We start from the raw sequence: 23448 nt of genomic DNA, 5'->3' as shown, positions 1-23448 counted from the left end.
CTGGCTTCAAATCGCAGTGCCACCAACTGGCTGATCAATTTGGAGGGGAGGGGACTTATCCTTACTCCCTAAATTATAGTTTCCTCCTTTGCAGCGTGGCATGCATGATTGCAATTTCATAGAACTTTTGGGAGAATTAAATGAGATGAAGTACATGAAGCGGGCTGTGCAGAAATGGTCAGTCCCTTTGTCCTTTCCTTCTCCATTTGCATAGCGGGCAAGCTGATTGGGTACACGACCTCTGGTGTATATAATTTTGTTTATCCAAGGCCTGGGATACAGTAGGTGCTTAGCAAATATTTAACGGAAGGATGAGTGAGTAAGCCAGTTAGCGAAAGGTATTGGGTTTGATTCTTACTCTTGGTTTGGGCAATCTCAATGTAGGTTTGGGCAATCTCAGTGTAGGTTTGGGCAATCTCAATGGATTGAGGCCTTGCTACCCCACGGGTGGTCCTTGTCAGTGGCGCAAGGGCATCACGCATGGCCCTCCATAGTGCAACTGAGTCAGAATCTGCCTTAAAGTTTTGTTTAAAACTGCCACTTTACATTTGTTTTTTTTTGTTTTGTTTTTTTTTTAATTTTTTTTTTCAAAGTTTATTTATTTTTGGGACAGAGAGAGACAGAGCATGAACGGGGGAGGGGCAGAGAGAGAGGGAGACACAGAATCGGAAACAGGCTCCAGGCTCTGAGCCATCAGCCCAGAGCCCGACGCGGGGCTCGAACTCACGGACCGCGAGATCGTGACCTGGCTGAAGTCAGACGCTTAACCGACTGCGCCACCCAGGCGCCCCTTTACATTTGTTTTTAATTTTTCATTTTATTTTATTTTATTTTATTTTATTTTATTTTATTTTATTTTATTTTATTTTATTTTATTTTTTGCTTTTTAAAGAACTCAGATATAACATAATGACTCAATATATACATTGCCAAATGATCACCACAATAAGTCCAGTTAACATCTGTTGCCACTCATAGTTATAATTCTTTTTATTTTTGTGATGCCTTTTAACAAGATCTCAGGTGACTTGTGTGTACATTAAAGTTTGAGGAGTGCTGGGTTAGAGCCCTTAATTATGAAGCCAAGATTATGAGTTGGTTTCCCTAATCCGCTCTGCTGACGACAGACCATCTTGACCTTGCATTTGGTCTTGAAGGGATCCTGGTGTGGGAACACGGATGAATCTGTGCCAACAAATCCTTCCTACAACAGAGTGGGAGAAACAGCTGTGGTTGTGACAGGTCACCAGGATCAGATTTCCCTTTGATCTGTTGTATTGTAATATCCTCTTAAGTGCTCTACTTATATCCAAATCCAATCCAAAGCATGCCAGTGACAGCTAACATCCACTCCTTACGTGGGTCTCGCAGCCACCCATTTGGCGGCTGAGGCTTGGCAGGTCCGGTCACTAATTGGCGAAGGTCACGGAGGTAGAAACGGATATGAGACTCGAGCTCAGAGCTGTCTGATTCCAGGGGCCTTTCTTTCAACAGATCTGCTGCCCTCCCTCCCAGCCAGCCCTCCACACTGATGCCAGGCACCTTCTTAAGGTGCAGCCAGGGAGAGGTCTGCCAAACAGCCTGATGCTGTTTTTTTTTTTTTCTTTGTGTGTCATGCAACCCATACCCAGCAATGGCTCAGTTGGAACACAGGACCCTCCTCTGTGTACCCTCTCCTTGCTCTGCCTTCCTTGCTTCATCTGCTTCTGCCCTCCCTTCAGCTCTGTGCCTCAGCACTTTTCTGATCAGCCCAGCTTCTGTGTACTTGCTCAAGCGGCCCCTCCACCTCGGGGGCCCCTTCCCCCACTCACGCACCTGGCTGACACATGCAGCCAGGCATTTAAAGGTCTCTCCCCAGTATTGCTCTCCCTGATGTCCCTAGGTAGACCTGAATTCTTTCTCTTTGGATCATTCTCAAAATAGCTTTTGCGCAATTAAAAAAAAAAAAAGTGATTTGCTTCTAAGTTCCTCTTTCCTGCTGATCTGTGAACTTGAGGAGCAAGACCCCACAAAAGGCCGTGCGGTTCCGAGCACGGTGCTGGTGCCAGACCTGGCGGGATGCGAATGCCCCAAGCTGCATGACTTTGGGCAGGATACTTAAACTTCTCTGTGCCTCCGTTTCCCCTTCTGCAAAGTGGAGATCCTCAGAGTCTCTACCTCTTGGGTTTTTGTGAGCACTAACCTAGTTAATACAGGCTTAGAATGGTGCCTGGCACGTAGTAGGTTTCGTCTTCCCACCCCAGCCACCTACGCTGTGCGCGTTCAGAAAGTGATGTTCCAATGGATGAATGAATGTCTCGGGGGCTGCCTTCATTGTCTCTCTCTCTGGCCAGGAAACTCCTACATACGTTTTAAAGCTTTAAGAATGGAAAAACATTTGCCCAAAAAAGTCTCTGTCTCCTTAGTATTTCTAATCTCTTCCCACACATCTTTTCCTGATACAGGAACCTACCTTTGCATCCCTTCATCTTCACTCCCCGGTTGTTTGATTAATGATGGTATCAGTACATTCCTACCCTCATCCCTCACGTTTTCCTAAGTCTGTATGAAAACATGCAATTTGCGGAGCTTCTCCCCTGTTCGGATAACGAGCAGCCTGGGCTGTGCCCCCAGAGCAGGTCGAGGCGTGACCACAGGTGTCAGCTCCATGGCCTCCTGAAATGATAGGCGGGCTCTGCTGGCTGCATGCAGGTGTATCTGCTGCACAGAACAGCTGGCCTTTATTTCTGTCCATGCTTCCTGTCTCTTCATTTTGAAGGGAAGACAGCCTGTCAAAGCAAACCCAAAGGCGTACTGGCTGCAAGGATTTGAAAGGGCAGGGTTTTTATTTTTCTTTGCTTTCCTGGGGTTCTCTGAAGAAGCGCAGAGCTATCTTAGTGTTTGGAAAGAGGTGATGTAGCATGGTGGTAACCACAGAGGCTGACTAACCTTGGTTTGAAACCCAAACCTGCTACTTACTGGCTGGGCAGTGTTGGGTAAGTGCTAGAACCTCTGTGAGCTTCAATTTGTTTTTGCCTTTTTTTCTAAACTATAAAACGGTTCTAATTTTTAAGCAAATAGACTTCAGAAGTTAATTCATCATACAAAATACCTAGCACTGTGTCTTACCCATAGTCAGAGCTCAGTCTGATTATTTTCAAGCGTATACATGTGTATACACGCGCGCACACACACGCACATATAATCACATGTTCTCTTGACACTTAATTCCATTTCTCTTTAATTTAAATATACTTTGCATAATAAGTGCATAATATATGTTTGAACAAATGGATGGATAGAATGAATAGACTCGTGAGAGAAACCGTTTTATGTTGTACATACAACCCATGTGTCAGTCAGGATGAGCTAAGTTACACTGTAGTAACAAACAGCCCCACCTCGCCATAGCTTGAGCAGAAATGTATCCTGGGTCAGCCAGGAGTTTTCGTCCTGTCTCTGGGACCCATATAGATGAAACAGCCAGTCTGGAGTGTTGCCAGCGCCATGGTCAGGGGGCAAATGTGCATGGAAGATCATATCCTGGGTCTTAACGTTTCCACTCAGAAGTGACATGTTATATTTCTGCTCACGTTTTGTTTGAGAAAACGAATCACATGCCCTTATGTAACCTCAAGAGGGTGAGGAGGTGCCCTTCTCTAGGTGCCCCTGGTGAGAGCCAGCAGCGTCTGGTGGAAAGCACTACCTGATGAACCTGTCACTCTCTTGTACCCAGCAGACCTCAGCCCGTTTTTCCGGTTGTCATCACTAGATGGTATGCAGATGACTAGCTGTATATTAAGACCCCATTTATAAGTCCAAGCCGTGTAACATTGCAAAGAGAGTGATTAAACCATAATGCCACTAAGTGCTCTTTCTAGGGCTAGCAAAATATGTAAAGGCATTATACAGAGAGTATCACGGCTACATTTCCCTATGCAACAGAGAGCCTATTTACAGCTCAGATCTGACAGAAGAATAACTACTTCTTCTCACACAAACACAGTAACCAGCCCTCGCTGAGTTCCACAAAAGAGTATTAATTCTGCAGGAAAGAATCTAATGCTAAAGAGGACAGAAGTACAGCAATAGGGTGCTTGGGTGAGGGAGCTGATGGGCGGGGGGGAGGGGGGAGAGAAAGGGAGAGAGGGAGGGAGAGGGAGGGAGGGAGGGAGAGGGAATGAGCTATAATACTGCAGCACAATGGGAGGAAATAGCATCTGCCACAGAAATAAACTACTACGAGTAAATTCAGAACAAGGCTTAGGGCTTTAGAATAAAAGCAAGACGTGATTATTCCAACATAGAATAAAATGATGTGGGGCTCCGATCCCTCAAACCAGACCAGGATAATTCTCCTAGGCTCTCTGATAAAGGGTTCTCGTCACTTCCTTAGCAAAGGAGAACTGGAGGCTGAGATCAAGTTGGAGTGTCTGCTTAATCCATATCTCCTTTGGAATGCCCACTTGTCATAGTCCTTACCTGATAGACAGCACTATTTGCACTGTATGATCTACCCTTGTGGTTACAGCTAATTGGACCAGGGTGAGTCCATTTAATCCAAGATGAAGCAATTCAGAGTCTTGTCTCAGCCAATCGGATTTGTTTCTCAAGATTCTAAAGTAAGACAAAGAGAAGATACCTAGGCCACTTACGCTTTGACTTCTGTAGTGTTTATTCATTCATTCAACTAATTTTTACCAAATGCCCACTTGGGGACACAGGGCCCCCAAATCCAGACTTCACAGAGTCCATTCCTGTTCCACATGACTGTCCTTAATTCGATGTCCCTGGTTATTTATTGAGATTGATAGAAGCATATGTCAACCAATTTGATGGTTCTCCTCCCACAGTCATGCTGTATTATTCCTAATTATTCTGCCATTTTAATAAAGTTAAAATTTTAACATTAAAAAAATTTCCCAGGTAGGTACCATTCCATAGAGACATCTGACTTGAGAAGCTGTCTTCTGATCTATTTCAGTAGGAGAATGCAGAGGAGGGAAGAACTCAAGACACCCCACTAGATCCTCTAACTTCCTTACAGAACTCTGCCTTCACTGTTTACCCCCGCATGTTCTGTGTTCCCTGCGCGTGAGGGAGCTTCCGGTTTCCCATCCCCCACTCCCTGTCTATCACAGAGCACGTGCGCGCACAACTGCTGGCAGGTGCTGTGGACGTGTGAGAAATGCACAGAGACAAAAGCTAAAATTGGTTGTGCAGAATATGCATTAGAGCGAACCCCTGCAGTGGTTGTCAGAAGCTTACACCCCAGATTTTCTGGGGGAGTTCCAACTTAAAATAGCCTGTCTTGCTATCCCCACAGACACTTATTTTTGGCAGATTGTGCATCCCAATTTTTGGTTTAGGAAACACTGTCACTTTACATATACTACACACCCAGACGTACTCTGGAAAGGGTCCTAATCCAGCTGGATTAAGTCACTTTCTCAGTGAGAGAGGCACTGCTCTCGTCTTAATGATTTCCAGATTCCTAGAAATAGTCCGTGTATAATGACTGCCCTATACAATGGTTTTCTAAAAGTCCTGAAATTGCCCCCAGATTAAAACCTTGTTTCCCAACAGTGCCATCAGTAACAGGCCTGTAGTTAATAGTGTTCACAGTAGCTGGAATCACTAAGTAATGCTACCTAATGTGTGTTTTCTGTCTCTTCAGGGCACATAATAGATGCTCATTAAAAGACTGATAAGTCAGGGCACCAGGGTGGTGCAGTAGGTTGAGCGTCCAACTTCAGCTCAGGTCATGATCCTCATGGTTCATCAGTTCGAGCCCCACATCGGGCTTTGTACTGAGAGCGTGGAGCCTGCTTGGGATTCTCTGTCTCCCTCTCTCTGCCCCTGCTCCTCCCCCCTCTCTTTCAAAAATAAACAAACATTTAGGGGCACCTGGGTGGCTCAGTCGGTTGAGCTTTCTACTTCGGCTCAGGTCATGATCTCGTGGTCCGTGAGTTCAAGCCCTGTGTCAGTCTCTGTGCTGACAGCTCAGAGCCTGGAGCCTGCTTCAGATTCTGTGTCTTCCTCTCTCTCTGCCTCTCCCCCACTCATGTTCTTTCTTTCTCAAAAATAAATAAACATTAAAAAAAATTTAAAAAAGAAGATTGATGAGTCAGGTGTCCACGCATTAAATGGAATCTTTGAATTGATGAAGCAAACCCCACATACAGACTCTATTCTTTCTTTCACCTTCCTCTATTGTGGTCATCCTTGGTTCTGTGAATGTGGCTGACCTCAATTCTTGCTTCCTTTTATCTTGCAGTCTTGACCACGTTCATTTTTAGATCTCTGTAAGCTTCCTGGTCAACGAGTCCCATTTTGGTAGTCATGGCTCTTTGGGGTCCTAAGAACAACACCGAGAAGTCAAAAATTGTTGCACCTGGACAGGCAGGTTTTTTTCCCTATGCACAGAGAATGCACCACGCAGACATTTGGGGACCTCTGTTGCTGTGTGTATGAGAAGCATTTCTGACCAAGGCATTTATAGATCATAAGGAGCCCCCGGATAGCACATACAGTCTTTTTCTGGGAGCATCCTTCCTCAAAATTTCAGCCCTCCCTGTACCCATATATCATCATAGGAAAGAGAATGGGGAGAATGCTATTGAGGTTGCTAAGGAGAGTCAAGAATGCTTACCTTCTAAGCTCCGTTTGCTGTGACATGGAGACATACGTTCTGGTTGGTGCATCAGCCCTCAGAGACCCAAATGGTAGAGGATATCATAGCACATGCACCCAGACAATATTAAAATTATTTCAATTTTTTAAATTTTTATTCTTTTTATTTATTTTTTTTAATTTTAATTTTTTAATTTACATCCAAGTCACTTAGCATATAGTGCAACAGTGATTTCAGGAGTAGATTCCCTAATGCCCCCTACCCATTTAGCCCATCCCCCCTCCCACAACCCTTCCAGTAACCCTCTGTTTGTTCTCCATATTTAAGAGTCTCTTATGTTTTGTCCCCCTCCCTGTTTTTATATTATTTTTGCTTCCCTTCCCTTGTGTTCATCTGTTCTGTGTCTTAAGGTCCTCATATGAGTGAAGTCATATGATATTTGTCTTTCTTTAATTTCGCTTAACATAATACCTCTAGTTCCCTCCACGTTGTTGCAAATGGCAAGATTTCATTCTTTCTGATTGCTGAGTAATACTCTGTTGTATATATATATACCACATCTTTTTTATCCATTCATCCATCGGTGGACAGTTGGGTTCTATCCATACTTTGGCTATTGTTGATAGTGCTGCTGTAAACATTGGGGTGCATGTGTCCCTTTGAAACAGCATCCCTGTATCCCTTGGATAAATACCTAGTAGTGCAATTACTGAGTCGTAGGTAGTGCTGTTTTTAATTATTCATTTTTGAGAGAGAGAGAGGGAGACAGAACGCAAGCAGGGGAGGAACAGAGAGAGAGGGAGACATAGAATCCAAAGCAGGCTCCAGGCTCCAAGCTGTCAGCACAGAGCCCGACACGGGGCTTGAACTCATGAACAGTGAGATCGTGACCTGAGCCGAAGTCTAATGCCCAACCGACTGAGCCACCAGGTGCCCCAATATTAAAATTATTTCAGTTTTACATTTAAAATCATTCCAAACAATGAGAGTCCCCAGGCAACTTTATTACGGTATTGCCCAAACTTTGGTTGCTTTCGTGCCATTATCATTCATTTTTGATTTATCTGCATTACATAGTAACTAGGATTTAGTCATTTTTAAAAATATTGGCTCAGTTATTTTTTTAAAACACATTTATTTTAAAAGGAGATGTTGCATTGCATTCATGTTTTATTTCAGTAAAAGTTAGGTTACTTTATTGGGTGCCTGAGTGGCTTAGTCAGTTAAGCGCCTGGCTCTTGACCTCAGCTCAGCTCGTGATCTCACAGTTCGTGGGTTCAAGCCCCATGTCTGGCTCTGTGCCGGCAGTGCAGAGCCTGCTTGGGATTTTCTGCCCCCCCGCCCCCACTCCCTCACTCACATGTTCTGTCTCTCTGTCTCCCTCCCAAAATAAATAAATAAACTTAAATTTTTTTAATTTGCTTACTTTTTTAAAAAAGGAAACTTCATTTCGAGATTCCAAATGTCAAATCAGTATCCCCTGTCATTAATAGATGGAAAGGAAGGAGTAAATTAAATACAATGATATTTTTGCTTACTCTTATGCTAATTGAATGGAATAATTCTTTAAAAAAATAAAGTTTTCTCTTCTCCTTCTGGATGCCCCAGGGTCCTTCCCACCCTGGCCCTCCGTCTACATAAACTCTGAGGCATTAGGTGGGAGAGCTAGGGTTTAAACCCGGGCCATCTGCTGGCAGAACCCATGCTTCTCACACCTGAAGCCCAGATCTGGATTCCAAAATATCAGTCCCCACCGAGAAGACCCCTTTTCTTGGAGAAATGGCCCCTTCCTGATCTGGGACAGGGGGATGCAAGGTGAGCCATGGCCATCTACTTGTTGCAGGAAGCAAAGATGTGTCAAAAATGATGGAGATGTGTCAAGAGGGCCCCTGACCCAGTTTTAAGGGACTTGTAATGTCCAAATTTGGGACACTTTTAGCATGAGAAATGACAGAAGTTGTCATTATACTTTGTTGATTGTTATACATTGAATGGCTAAAATTTCCCGAGTCCATTGTTGGACTCTTGAGACAGAGAGAGGGAGGGAAAGGAGAAAGGGAGTGGAGAGAGAGAAACAAAAAGAACACCAGCTAATACAGAAGGGGTAACAGAATGACTTAGAAAAAAAATACCATTTTTAAACTTGCCGTTTGGTAGTCGTTTCAGGCAAGAGTTAACAATGGATGCTCCCTCCTCCGGGAGAGAGTTGACTGGGGACAGAAATTTTGTCCAGTGCCAATAAATCATCTGTGGCTGCCTTTCTAAAGTAAAGGAGGTAAAATGTGTCTTCACAATGGGTGATTTGGTACCCCCACCTTAATGTTCTGTATCTCCTGACATGGTGCACTCTGAAGTATAGAGCCTCATTGACAGAGGATCCTTGCCAAAAAGGTAAAACTTGAATCTGATTAGAATTAACTAGAATCTAATTTAACCCGAATCTAATTCAAATTAACTAGAATCTAATTTAACCCGAATCTAATTTAGACCCAAATTCCACTTTACAGAAAGAATAGGGGACAGGGGCACAAATCAAATGGCCACATGGGAAAATAATCAGACAAATTCAGAATGTGGGCCATTCTACAAGACAACTCATCCAGACCCTACAACAAAAACCACAACAACGGTGTCCTAAATTATGCATGTGTTGGGCGCGGGGGACGTGCGGGTAGAGGTATTAGTGTCACTCAAAAGACATAACAGACCACATACAAATATAGTGTGTGGATCTTGATCAGATAATGGTTTAAATAAGCTTTAAAATAGGGGCGCCTGGGTGGCGCAGTCGGTTAAGCGTCCGACTTCAGCCAGGTCACGATCTCGCGGTCCGCGAGTTCGAGCCCTGCATCGGGCTCTGGGCTGATGGCTCAGAGCCTGGAGTCTGTTTCCGATTCTGTGTCTCCCTCTCTCTCTGCCCCTCCCCCGTTCATGCTCTGTCTCTCTCTGTCCCAAAAATAAATAAACATTGAAAAAAAAATTAAAAAAAAAATGCATTCTTGGGACAAATGAGGACATTTGAGTTTGGAGATTAGGTGTTCTGGAGTCATATAATAATGATGTGACTGTGTACAGGAATGCCTTGCTCTTAAGAGGCTGGACTTTTAGTAAAGAGTCATGATGTGTGCAGTTTATTTATTTATTTATTTATTTGTCTGTTTGTTTATTTGCCACGGGTTCAAGATTTTAAAATCTTGACAGATTTGTGTAGATTTTTTTTTAAAAAAAATTTAAATTTTTATTTAAATCCAAGTTAGTTAACACATAGTGTAATAATGATTCCAGGTAATAATCAATTAATGATTCATCACTTATATATAGTCCCCAGTGCACATCCCAACAAGTGCCCTCCTTAATGCCCATCACCCGTTTAGCCCACCCCACCTCCCTTCCTCCATCAACCCTCAGTTTGTTCTCTGTATTTAAGAGTCTCTTATGATTTGCCCCCCTCTGTTTTTATCTTATTTTACTTCCCATCCCCTACATTCATCTGTTGTGTTTCTCACATTCCACATATGAGTGAAGTCATATGATATTTGTCTTTCTCTGACTGACTTCTTTCTCTTAGCATATCTTCTTCTACCCAGTTGTTGCAGATGGCAGGATTTCATTGTTTTTGATTGCCGAGTAATATTCCATTGCACACCATGATGTGTGCAATTTAAATGGTTCAGGAAAAACTGCACACACTTGTATGTGAATAGACGACAGACTGATAGGTAGGTCGACCGAGAGCTGATAGACCAATCGTCACAAAATGTTAGCTATTGAGTCCAGGTGACCTTTACTGCGTTACTCTTACAACTTTTCTGCATATTTGAAAATTTTCATTAACATCAAGTTTGGAAAAATGCAGCAGAATTTGTGCTCTAACGGCCCTTCCCTGCTGCCTGAGGTCAGACAGCAAGGCAGCAGCCCACTGTGCATCTGTCCCCTACAGTCACTTCGTGTCTCACCTCGTGGCCTTCAGGCTGCACATCACAAACCCGCTGACCACAGTGTTCCCACAGACGAGGAAATGTGCGCAGGCTGTGAAGTGTGATATGATCCCTTCCAGGAGTGATAACTACAGCTCTCAGCTCTCTCTGCTTCTGTGGGGAGCCCACAACGCTCCCCTGTCTTATGGAAAAGCTCTAGCTTGCTGTGTGGCCCTTAGCACCCCTGTTTGGTGGCTGCAGAATCACCCTTGCCGCCTCCCCGCTCTGTATCTCCCGTCTACACTGCAGGTTAGAGAGGGGTTCAGAATCGCCTGGATCCTGTAGCTTCCCTTTCTGAATTGCCCTCCTTCCCTCTGAAGCACAAAGACCTGCCGTGACATTCATTTGCAGAGAATCTGCTGTAAATCTGCCCGATCCCACACCCGACGCATTGTTACTTGGCAGGTGAGAGGCACATGCCGCGGGGCTCCCGGAATTGGAAGTTAAGACCTTGTGTCTGCAGCCTGGATGGCTATCATGAATCTTTCCATAAGAACACTTTCTCCGAGATTAGGTCGCGAGCCACCAAGCGTATGCCCTCCCCTCACCTGCGCGGTCAGAACCCGGTTGAGCGTCCTCGACCAGCCTCTGAGGTCTGGAATTTGGAAGTGTGCTCCTGGCTCTGTGGAAGCTGATGGTCACAGGCCAGTGGAGACGGGGAGCAAACAGCGGTTGACACAGCCATTTCTTCCAAAGAGAGGTGCTTTCCTGTTTGCCCTGGCTCCCTCCTGGGCTCTGAGCTTCCTTCTGGGCTGCTCTGGGCCCGCCCAACCTTGCCTTTCGTTCAGCAGCCAGGAAGTCCTGCATGAGATCTGACCTCAGCCTACTGTGCTGTAGCTTGAATCCAGTTCTCTTTTTTCTTTTCTTTTCTTTTTTTGACTCATGTTAATTTTTGGAAGAATTAAATATCATTCCTTTAAACCCTCTTTTAGGGTGACTAACTCATCCTGATTTGCCTGGGGCTTTCCTGGATTGACCACTGAAAGTCCCATATACAAGCAAGGCTCGGGAAACCAGGATGTTCGGTCATCCTTCCCTCCCTCCCTTCCCCTCTCTCCCTTCCTCTTCCCTCTCTCCTTCCCTTCCCCTTCCCAAGAGGAATCCTTTCCACCGTCTGTTTCCTCCATACCAGCACCACCTAGGAGGTGACCGTCAGGGCCAACCACATCAGCACGTATGCATTTTCCTGCGACAGGCAGACTGCCCTACCTCAGCCCGTCCTCTCTAACCCTGGGGGACGGTGCTCTGCCTTCTGCACTTGCAGAGGAGAAAACCGAGATTCGCTCAGGTCGCGGAACTTAGGTGAGGTCACACAGCTGGAGAGTGGGGGAGTTGGGCTTCTGATGCAGATGAAAGGCCTTGACCCCAAATCCCCGTCGCCCACCCAACTTCAGACACAAGGCCACTGTTGCCTGGGGTTTCCAAGTGGGAGCAGAGTCGGCAGGACCCAAGGGCCGGACGTCAGGGACCTGCGCTCTAGCCCATCCATGTCTGTGTGGACAGAGACTAAAGTCCTGAGTGAAACCCTCAGTCTTCTACACTCTGTCCAGAGCCCTTGGGTCCTGGCCCTGCTTATCTTTCCCTCTTCACCTCCCCACTCCTCCACGTGACGCCTACACCACCCTGAACCATGCTCCTTCCTGCCGTGTGCGGGGGCTCCAACCTCTCCTTCACTCACGTCTGTACAGCTGGTGTTAAACCCTCCTGCCCAGCACCTTCCCAGCGTGCTGCATAGACTACCTGTCTTCACTGGCTCCGGAGTACTAGGTTGAACCCTCCCACTTACACCTAGACCCTCAGATAAGTCTCCTACTCTCTCTGTACCTCAGTTTCCTCCTCTGTCAAATGGGGATGATGGCGAGGGTAAGAGTGGCCTAGGTCTGTAATCGCGTTTATACTCCAGGGGGCAATAAACACAAACGAGGTAATATTAGTAGCAAACACGGACCCAGTGCTCACTCTGTGCCAGGCCCTCACTCTTCTCTGCACACTGTATTTATGAACTCATTTAGTCCTTGCCAGAACTCTTGGGGGTGTTACCTTTCCCACTTTCCCAAAGAGGAAATGGAGGCACAGTGAATAAATGACTAGCCCAAGGTCTCCTAGCTACTGATCAAGTAGCTAGGGGTGGTGTCCTTGATCTTAGACTCGAATCATGGCAATCTGGCAGGCAGGGGAGGAACCGTCTAGCTGGGCAGATCTCAGGTCCTGGTGACTCAAGAGAATTGCCTGCGGATAGTTTTACGAAGCGCAGTGCCCGAGCCCTACTCCAGAGCAGTTCAGGGAGGACCTTTGTGGGTAAGCCCAGGCCTCCGCATCTGTGCAAGTCTCGGAGAGAGTCCACGCAGTCAAGATTGAGAACTATCGGTCTTGATGGGGAAGGCATCGCGGGGAGCAGGAGCACGCGTCCACTTCCCGTGGACACTTGTGTCTCCGCGGTCTCCACCCCCACTGCAGCCCTGCCCTGAGTCATAAATGAAGGGCCAGAGCGAGGAATTAAAGCCCCGGTCGGGGGAGGGGGGCTGGAAAGGTTGAAAGCAGCTTTTGCCTCCTGAGTTAACGGCAGCCCCGGAGGGGGCTGAATCAATGCGGCTGCCCGTCAGGCACCCGATGACAAATGACATTCTGAACTGGTATCTCCCCAGATACTTCTAAGCTGACCCTTGGAGATAGCTAATAAAAGACCAACCTGTCTTCCAAGATTAACGACTCGGGAGAAAGACACAGGGAGGGGGAGTGGGCGAGCGGGGGCTCTGGAAACCTTTGCTGCCCCCAGAGCCCTCCTTGTTGACAGTGAGGAGCCAGAACAAGAGCGGCTGGGGGGCAGAAAACAGGACTGGCTCCATTGTTTATTTACAACCTGCCCTTCTGCTGGGAAGCCCACCTTGGCCTCTTTCCCTGCCCTGGGCCCCTGCCCTGTGCCGACCAGACTCCCCCCTGTGCACCAGCACTCTCCATGCTTCTGCCAGAGTCTTGGGTTGCTCTCTGGAACTGCTTTTCCCCCTGTGTCCACTCTCCCCTGAGCTGCCGTCTCCAAGCCTCCTCTGTGCCTCTCTGCCCATGCCCTTCCTAGCTCTGCTGTCTGCCTTCCTCTGTCCGCACTGTCCTCATTTCCCCATCATGCTTTTCCCAGCTCTTCTTCGGGGTGTGTGTGTGTGTGTGTGTGTGTGTGTGTGTGTGTGTTACTTGTGTTTTTCTCTGACTCTCAATCTAGCTCTGTCTCTATCTCTCTCTTCCTTTCATCTCTGTGTCTTCTGTCTCTGTGTCTTCGCTGTTCTCGGCTCTCAGGTATCTGTCTTTATGACTTCTGTCTATTTCCGTCTTTTCCTTGTCTCTCTGTACCCCTCCTGTCTCTGCCCATGTTTGTGTTGGTTTCATGTCCCCTCCCCTCCCGGTCCCTCTCTGTCTCTCCGGCTCCTTATCCTTGCCCTTTCTGGGCCACTTGGTCCCTAGAAGAGGGGCTCCTTTTCATCGGGTATGATCAGTAGTGGGCAGAGCTGGTAATGGAAAGAGGTAGCGCCCGCCACCCCCACTCTCCCGCCAGTGCCCAGGACCCTCTTGCTGCCCAGTGTATATGAGTGTGTGTGTGTGTGGGGGGGGGGGGGTAGTTCTGAATGTGAACGTGTCCTGCCGTTGGCCCCCTGCAGGCTCCTCATCACTTTCCGTAGGACAGCACAGATCAGACCCCTCAGTTCTCACCTTCACTTTGCCCTCCCAGTGTCAGCGAGAAATCCCAAGCCCATCGTGGATTGCACTTAATAGCTAACAGCTCTAGCTACGACGTACTAAATGCATATGGCCTGCCGTGTAATCTGTATGTGTAACTCATTTCCACAGTAATCCTGCCACGTAGATACCATCATCCCCATTTTTCAGGCGAGGAGACTGGGGGTCAGAGAGGTTAAGACACCTGTCCAAGGTCCCACAGCTAGTGAAAGGTAGAGGCGAAATTCAGACCCATTCTGGGTCGGCCCTTTTCTTTCCACTGAATCTTTCAGCACTGTGCTTTCTCTAGCCACATACACCTATTTAAATTCATTTAAATGAAGTAAGATTTAAAATGGAGTTTCTCCATGGCACTTGCCATGTGGCCCGAGGTAGCTAGTGGCTGCCATATTGGACAACACAGATACAGCACATTTTCATCCATGCAGAAAGTTGTCCTGGACCGTGCTGTCTTAGATAAACACAGAGGAGTTTTCTGTATCGTTTATTATGGGAGAACAAATGAAAACTGGATACTGAAATAACCCTGGGCCACTCCCAGGTCCCAGTGCCAGCTACGGGAGGGGCTGCATGGAAGAATGTGGACTGAAACAGTAATCCTGTCTCCAAACACCTACGGGCAACATCACCTGTGCCATGCAAACCTGCCTTTACAGTCCTGTTTATGTCGGGATCACCACGGAGGAACACTCTGCTTTCATGAGGGGGCGGAGGGCTGGATGTGTATATTCTCCTAGAAGGCAGAAAAAGCACAATCTTATGCCAGAAATTGAATTTTCTTATTTCAGCTGGTGTCCAGGGCTTTGAACCCTTCCAAAACATGAGCAGCTTATCTTGTTCTACTCGATCAAAAACATTTCATAATGCTGGCTCCTTCCTCAAGGTCACCTTGAAATCTCTTCCCTGCTCAAAGCATCCTGAATCTTCCTTTCTCTAATAGAAACATTCTTGAAATCTGAGTAAAATGGACTTGCCCAGCCCTGTTCCCTCTCCAAGAAAATTATATCTGGCCTCTCTGTAACAAGTCACTAAGAAGAGGGAACTATTTATAGTTTCTTGACAGCTCACCCATCAGGACAGTTGGAATACCCAGCATCTTCTGGCCCTACCTATACTGGAGATCTTGGCCTCATGCAGATTGCTTTCCAGGGGGCTCTGAACCCCCATGCTTTCTCGGATTGCTCAAGAATGCATTCCCTCCTAAAAAAAAAAAAAAAAAAAAAGAACACATTCCTTCCTAGAGTTTTCATGTACCCCTGTGCCACTCTGCTGGGCACCGTCATTCCTGCCCATAGAGTTCTTCTCCCCTCCTTGCTCTGCCTCCAGGTTGCCTTTAGATGCCAAAGCTAGCCTATGGTCCAGGATGAAACCAAAGCTAGCTTATGGTCTGGGAGAGAACTTTCTCTCCTGTCAGCCCTATTCTGATAACCAGTTAGAAGTGACCCAAGGCAGTGTTGTTTGGCCCCAACATGTTGCAGTGTTTCCTGGAGTCCTTCCTACCGATTTGATTTCTAATAGTGAAGCCTTATGTACAGTGGTTAAGAGCATGTGCTATGGAGCCAGGTGGCCTCAGTTTGAAACCCAGTGCTGCCACTTCCTGGTTGGGTGACCTTTCATAAGTGACTTAACCTCTCTGTGCCTCAGTTTCCTCATCTGTAAAATGGGGATAATAATACCGAACTCCTAAGTGTGAAGACTAGATCCGAGTTGTTGTTACCTCGGTCTTCTCTTGGGGCTTGGAAATGCCTCCTGGGATGGTTTCAGCCATGACCACCAATCACCCTGTGCTTAGATCTCCCCTTCCCCTGACCCCAGAGAAGTTTGGCCCCCAGTTGTTTGCTGCAGCTGACCTTTTTCACCCTGTCTTCCAGGAGGCTTTTCCACACCATTCCTACCCTTGAGGAATCTTCTATCTACTCCCACCCCCCACCATCAGTTGGCTGGATATGCCCACAGATATGCCCCCACATGTTTGAGGTTCAAGGGGGTGGTGGGAGGCTCAGCTCAAGCAGACATGCCATCTGCTCTCTCAGCCACAGACCCATTCTGCGTTTTAGACGTGAGGGAAATGAGGCCTAGGGCAGCGAGGCCACCTGCTTATGCTGACCTTTCTGGTATTCAGAAAGGGTAAAACCCACAGCTGCTTTGTTTGGCACAGGAGTCCTCTCCCTGCAGACCTCAGGTGGTCTCAACCTGGTGACTGAAAGCATCGTGAGTCTTGGGAGCGAAGCGTGGACACAGCTGCCTCGGGAGACTTGCCTCTGGCTGTCGTCCATCCCGTTTGGTCGAGTCCTCCCAGTCTCAGCCTTTTTGATGCATCCGGTTCACCCCGACCGTCCGTGATTCACACCCACTTCACCTTCCTTCCCAGATTCTCCAGCCGTCATGCGACTCCTTACTGAGATCTTGACTCCCGTCTCCTCCCCAGCCCTCCCCACCTCTTGCTTGACTGTGTCCGAGTGCTCTCTCCTGTCATTCAAACTCGGCATCTTGCCTTGGACATGGGATCAGCGTTTGCCTACAGCTCAGAAAGGACACTCCTGTTCCTGGCCTGGCCCCAACAGGATAGAAAGACCAGAGTCACCTGCTCCCTCTTCTTTGCATGGGGGAGGACAGCACAGGGAAGGACACAGGGACCCTCTGATTCCCAAGTTTACTCTGACAGTACAACCTTCAAGAAGTTTTTCTTTCTTTCTTTCTTTCTTTCTTTCTTTCTTTCTTTCTTTCTTTCTTTCTTTCCTCTTCCTTCCTTACTTCGTTCCTTCCTTCCGTTCTTTTGTTGTTTCATTCGTTCTTTCTTTCTCTTTCTTTTTTTTTTTTACAATAACCTCTAAATCCCTTTCCAGGCTGGAGGGACTCATGACTTTTTATTTAGTATCTACTCTCCCTCTTTCTCGGTTCATTGGCTCCAGACTTATTATCTTGCATTTGTCTGCATTACACTGCCTTTTCCTCTGACTGTCTGAGTCACCTGCCGTAACCCAGGCCAGTCCCATGCCAATCTATTTCTGAGTGTGTGTGCATGCACGTGCATGTGCCCACCCTTGCACTTGATTCCATTGTTCCCAGCAGAGCAGATCCTCTGATGGAGGTGAAGAATGTTGCCCTGAGTATGGGCCACGTTGGACACGTAGTCGGGGGAGGCCTAGTGTCACAGCAACTATGCTTCTGCCTCAGTTTCCCGATGTGTAAAATGGGGATAGTTGCTACTTCACAGTTATCGTAAGGACCAAATCAGTTGAATCGTCCAACAGTGTTGGCATGTAATCACAACTATATGAAAACGTGCTCTCATTGTTGTGTCATGACCACTGTTCAAGAAGTTATGGTAGATGAAGCCCCAGGATTCACAGACGGATAAAATAATGGCCACCGCCAAGTACCCTCTAGTTTCCAAGGACTATGTGCTAAGTAGTTCATTTTTCAACAAAGATAAAGCTCCTTATTTCTCTGCCCTGATTACAAGAATAATGCGAATTGTAAGGATAGATCTGTAGAGCTGATTACTCGATAAAACTGAAAAGGACGAGTGCCTAGCAGAGTGTCTCTGATTTGCAGTGAGACTTTCATGAATATCCATAAAGTAATGCCAGAACTGAAGGAATGATTAAGGGCAAGGCTATATACACCATCCAGAACAACCACTGTCAGTATTTAATGTGTGCGTTTCCAGAAGCTTTTCTTTACATAGAGTTATAAACTTCTTTATTCTTGTAGAAAAGTGTAATTATATTGTTCATAATGATTTGTGAATCACTTTTATTCCCACTCACCAATTTATTGTAGTTACATTTCCGTGCCGGTAACTCTAGCAGGAAGAACGTATTGTGGCTTCTCCACCATCAGCCACGTCAGAGTAGATGGCTGGGAAAGGGAGTTCCTCAACCATACAGTGTTACCAGCTGTCTAGTTAGGAGGAGAATGTGGGATTTAAGTTTTGAAAACCTATAATAAGCACATACTGGTAATTGTCATGTGTTATTTGAATTATGTGAGTGATAGCAGAAGCACACGCACACAAAGGGGGTATAAAGACCTTTGAATAGCTGCGTGCTGTTCCATTATGGAGGTGCTATATTGTGTTTAATTCCTGTTTGATGGATACTTAGGTTATTTCAAAAGTGTGACCCATTTGACTAACAGCCATTGATGCGTGGAAGAATTTTCTTTTTCTAACTAACTCCGCTTTGTCAAATCTCCCCCTTTTCTGTCACCTAACAAACAGGCTTCCTCAGGATCTCTGACCTAGACCAGGCAGACACGTTCTGGTAGGAAAAGTCTCGCCTCCGTCATTACGACTCTGTCTTGGTCAGCAGCACAGTTTCAATCCCATGCACTGTTGAAAGTCCCCTCCCCCCACCCCTTCCACCTTGAGAAACTGGAACTAGAGAGAGCAGGGTGGTTCCTGTCCACTCTGCCTTCTGGTCAGTCCGCACTATCACTGCATCCCATTTCATTCCCTTCCTTTCCTTGCCCAGAGTCCTGGACAGCAAGCAGGGAGGGAGAGGGTCACCCCTTTTATAAATATCTCCCATGACCTCCCTTGTGGCTCCCTCCGTGGGCTGCAGTGGGGAGGGGAGAGGAAGAAGACACTCACTTCCCCAGCACTGCACCCCTCCAAAAGGTGACCTCATGTCCCTCCCTGTCCTTTTATACTTTCACTGGGGGCGTGGCTAGAAAGGATCTTTGCCCTTGCAACGAAGCCACCCCTCTAACCTAGGGTCTGCTGAAGTTCGCTCCTCTTGGCTTCCAAGCTCCGTGTCGGTGGTGGCACATTGGTAGCTGGGCATCAGCCCCGGTGGGAATGTTTACACCATGGAAGCTGGCGTCATCAGACAGACCACCCTCACCCCGACCCCGGAGCCTGGTGTTGGACACTTACGAGCACGCCACTGCCTCTTACCTGTCCAGCAGGTGGTTGTCACCGTATTGACAGCGTGAGATGCTTACTGCCTTTTTGTTCTCAGCCTTTAGAGGCCAATTATAGGAACTTGGGAAACATCACACCTTCATAACAGGCATTTCATATTATAAATGATGCTTCACTGAGCCATTTTTTTTTTCTGTTTAACCTGCCCATTTGAGTGATTATTTCCTTTGACTAAGTTCCTGGAAATGGAAGTGCTGAATCCAAAGGTACGCCTAGTTTGAAGTTTCAGATCCATATGGTTGAGTCGTCCTTCAGAAAATACGTGCCAATTTACACTCCTGTCACCAGCAGGCCTGCCATAACTAAATAGGATTTAAAAATATATGTTTTACTTTTGGGGCAAAGGTGCATTTGGTTTTCATCTGTATTTCTCTGACTACCAATCTGCCTGAGTAGTTTTATGGAACATTCATTTATTGATTACTAGCGTTTCCCAAATATCCTCTTCTTTCATGAATTTCCAAAAAGGCAGGCAGGAAGGCCACCAGCAGGTGAGGACAGGGGGCTAGAGGGCTCCTCTGTCGAGTGGCCCACTACTTGTCCCGCACCTGCCCTGAGAAGAACACCGAAGCCTAGGAACCTTTTTAGAGGCCGTGCTTTAATTAAAACCTTTCTACATTATCTATAAAAGCAATTTGGGTAGAATATTGATTTTGCTGTGTGGTTACAGTTCTTATAGGATGTCTTATTCTACCATCTGTGGCTCTCTGGCCATGATAAGCTTCTTTGTAAGGATTCCATCCTCACTCACACTCATACGCCTGGACACACACACACACACACACATACACACGCACAAATGCACACATGCTCCCACACACACACACACACACACACACACTCTCTCACACACTTGCTCTCATGCATCTAGCATTTTCTCCCCTTCCCACTCAGTGCTGCTACCATGTTCAACTTCCTCTGGCTCTTGGAACGTGTGCATTTGCTCTCTTCTTGAGAACTCTGTACACAGTATTTCTTCTGCCAGACTCCTCCTTCCGCTCCTCATCTGGCCAACTCTCATGCACTCTTCATGTCTTGGTCTGATGATCTCTTCCTTCAGACACCTGCCATAGTTCCCTGGGCCACCTTGGGGTCTCTTACACCCATAATGCCCCTGGTGTACATGTATCCTCCACTTTGAGACACTCACTGTCCTTTTGTTACACTTAATTCTGGCAGCAGAGGTTTATGTAGGCTGTGACCCCATGGCCTAGGAAGCGCACAAGGTAGGTGTGCAAAAAATATTTAATCTCTGAGTGAGTAGTCTGGGCAACGGGATGCTCTGACTGACTAAATACATGTACTTACTAAACAACAGAAGCAGGACTTGAATATCCAGACTCTGACTCCAGAGCCCACATTCTTTGTCCTCTGTCCCTGGGCTCTTGGGACTTGGTTTTTCAGTGCATCTTTTGATTGTTTGTATACACATGTGTGCACATACACATTATGTGTATGAGCGCACACACACACACACACACACACACACACACACACCAAGCAAAGGAAAGGGTACTTATGTGACTTTCCAACTGGGAGTTTATTCATCCAGCAGTCCATTATCTCCCCCACAATCCTAGTTCCCTGAAGAAGTGGATTCTCTACCCTGTTTACTGTGTTAATAACCTCTTCACATAACACAGTACCTTGCCCATAGCAGGCACTCAAAAGTATGTGTTAAATGAACAGATGAAACTGTTCAGTAAACAGTCACTGAACATCTACACTGCACGGGGCTAGGTGCTAATGGGATTGCAGAGATGAATAAAAACAGCCCTTGACCTCAAGTATCTTGCTGTCTGGTTGGGGAAGCTGGCAGTTAAATCTTTAACCTTTTGGATATGCAGACAGTCTGGCTCTTTCGTGACCCTGCCTTATTCCTGTGCACAGACCAAACAAAGGTACACACACAATCGCGTATGTGTGATTGAAACTCTGAGTGCCCTCCACACATGCACACGTACACCTGTATACCCAAGCCCCCTGTCCGAGCTAGAAATAAACAGGCTGAAGCATTTGCAGCCCAGCCCGGTTTGTTTCCTCTGAGTTCAAAGGAGTTTATTAATTTCAGCCCCTTCATGTGGAACTTGCAAAGCCTCCCAGAGGAGATATCCATAGCAACTGTGGTAACCATCTGAAAAGGAAGATGTTAACCTTTTGGAGCCTGCTGCCCACTTTGCACGTCCCCCTTAGCATATTTACAGTGTGTCTCAGAATCTCTGAAATAACAAGCTCAACTGGGGAGTAGTGAAGTCCGGGGCTGGGGGATGCCTCCCTCATGGAGCCCTGGACCTGTGCCCCACGCAGGCTACTGCCCGATGAATTAAGCCTGGCACCAGCTGGTATTGGAAGCTGGAGGTAGAGAAGAGGACTGGGATGATGTGGGAATTGGCTTCAGCTTTGCCCCCAAGCTGCAGGCTGAACTTTCTGAAATTGCTAAAAGGTCTCACTTTGGGTCCCACTGCCTCTAACTTGACCTTTTCAATGAGAGTGAAAAATGCTCGGTGCCTCATCTTTGGATCCAGAATGGATTGTTTTTTCGAGCAGGTCAGCCATTTCTACTCACTTCCTGGCCTTTGGCACACCACCCCAATTTTCTGATCTCATCTTGGGGTGAGGAATTCATTCAAGAATGCCCTCCTTTCCAGCTTGGGGGAGAGGGTAAGATTGAGCCTACAGCGCAGGTTGGGGAGAAGGTGCCTCGTTTCCTGCTCTTGGGGGATGCTTGGTAGAGAGGAGAGGTTTGGGGGCCATGCAGACCTGGGTTCAAACCCCAAGTCCTTTTACATTCTTGCTGTGTATCTCTAAGTGAGTTCCTTCTCTCTAAGCCTTAGTTTCTTCATTGGCAGAACGGACATAATGATCTGTCCCTTATAGTCCTATTGAGAAGATTGAAAGAAATCATGCGTGCAAGCAGTTTAGCAGTTGTGGTATACAGTAGGTGCTCAATAAATAGTAGTTGACTTTCTTCCCTGTCTGCCCTGTCTACTACCCTCCACTCTGTGCCAACTCCAGATACAGATATAAGTGAATCCAGCCCTTGAGGGGCTGTCGGTCTAGCAGACCAGACAGATGAGCAAACAATTATGTGACAGTGGAAGGAGTGGCTAATTAGACATGAGGAAGGCAGGGCATCTTCCCAAAAGAGGTGACAGTAACCAAGAACAGAATGACCAAGCAGGCTCAGGAGGGGAATCCATTTCCTGTAGAGCACTAGTTCTCAACTGGGAGCAGCTTTGCCCCCAGGGGACATTGGCAATGTTTGGAGACATTTTTGGTGGTTACAGCTGGTGACAGGTGCTACTAACACCTCATTAGCCAGAAATGCTGCTAACATCCTACAAAGCGCAGGGCAGCCCCCGAAACAGATAATTATTCATTCCCAAATGTCAGTAGTGTCAAGTTTGTGAAAACATGGGGTAGAATATCATCATATTCATCATCATAAAAATTATAATCAGTATAATTCTAGGATATCTACTCTGTGCCCAACATGGCCCTAGGGGCATTATTGCATTTACTTCTTATAACCAGAGTATGGGATAATTCTCAGTGACTCCATTTGAGGCTCAGGGAGATTAAGAAACTTGCCTGAGACCTCCCAGAATCAGAAGTCAGGTTTGAAATTCAGATCTGCCTGACTCCAAACCCCACTTTTTTTTTTTTTTTTAAATCTCTACGTGCTATTTCAAATGTCCATTGTGGAAAGATCTGAGGCTTGCCTTGACCACACACTGGACACGTGGTATATGAGTAGGTTAGACTGGCTTCAAGGTCCAGGGAAGAGGGACCAGCACAGCCTTTGAAGGTAGCACCTGGGTGCTTTCTTCAGGCAAGAAGACTGACTGGGTCTGTCTAATCCCATGACGTTTCTGTGAGTGGAGAACAAGTAGAATGGGGGCAGCTAGTCCTCCGGCCCCATCACTCACAGCTTGAGACAAATTCTGCTAGTGCTGCTGTTGCCACCACTATGCTTCCTACTGCTACGTCAGCCAACAGTGAAGGAGCGCTCTGTCAGCCATGCCTTTTATCACTTTATGTCGGTCCGTGTTCCAGCAACCCAGTGGAAGAGGTGTGATTGCTTTTGTTTCACATATACAAAACAGAGGTCTAGGGAACCGTCCAGCATGAGTGGAAAGGCTGGTAATTGAACTCCTGTCATTCTCTCAGTGGTTCCCACCGGGGGGAAGACTCCTTCCCAG

At 46.7% G+C, this 23448-nt stretch overlaps 2 long non-coding RNA genes across 3 annotated transcripts in view; one reads left to right on the top strand and one right to left on the bottom strand.

Annotated features, from left to right (window-relative positions):
* The window catches only part of LOC123589007, a 172769-nt gene that overhangs the window by 43802 nt on the left and 105519 nt on the right, over window positions 1-23448 (top strand). The window lies entirely within an intron of this gene.
* LOC123589009 lies at window positions 973-5068 on the bottom strand. The gene is made up of 2 exons (XR_006708120.1): window positions 4462-5068; window positions 973-1204 (listed from the first exon to the last, which is right to left on the bottom strand). It is a non-coding gene; the product is annotated as an uncharacterized LOC123589009 (long non-coding RNA).

The sequence above is a fragment of the Leopardus geoffroyi genome, chromosome E3, assembly GCF_018350155.1.
Source record: "Leopardus geoffroyi isolate Oge1 chromosome E3, O.geoffroyi_Oge1_pat1.0, whole genome shotgun sequence".
Taxonomy (NCBI): domain Eukaryota; kingdom Metazoa; phylum Chordata; class Mammalia; order Carnivora; family Felidae; genus Leopardus; species Leopardus geoffroyi.
This window is presented reverse-complemented; position numbering and strand designations above follow the sequence as displayed.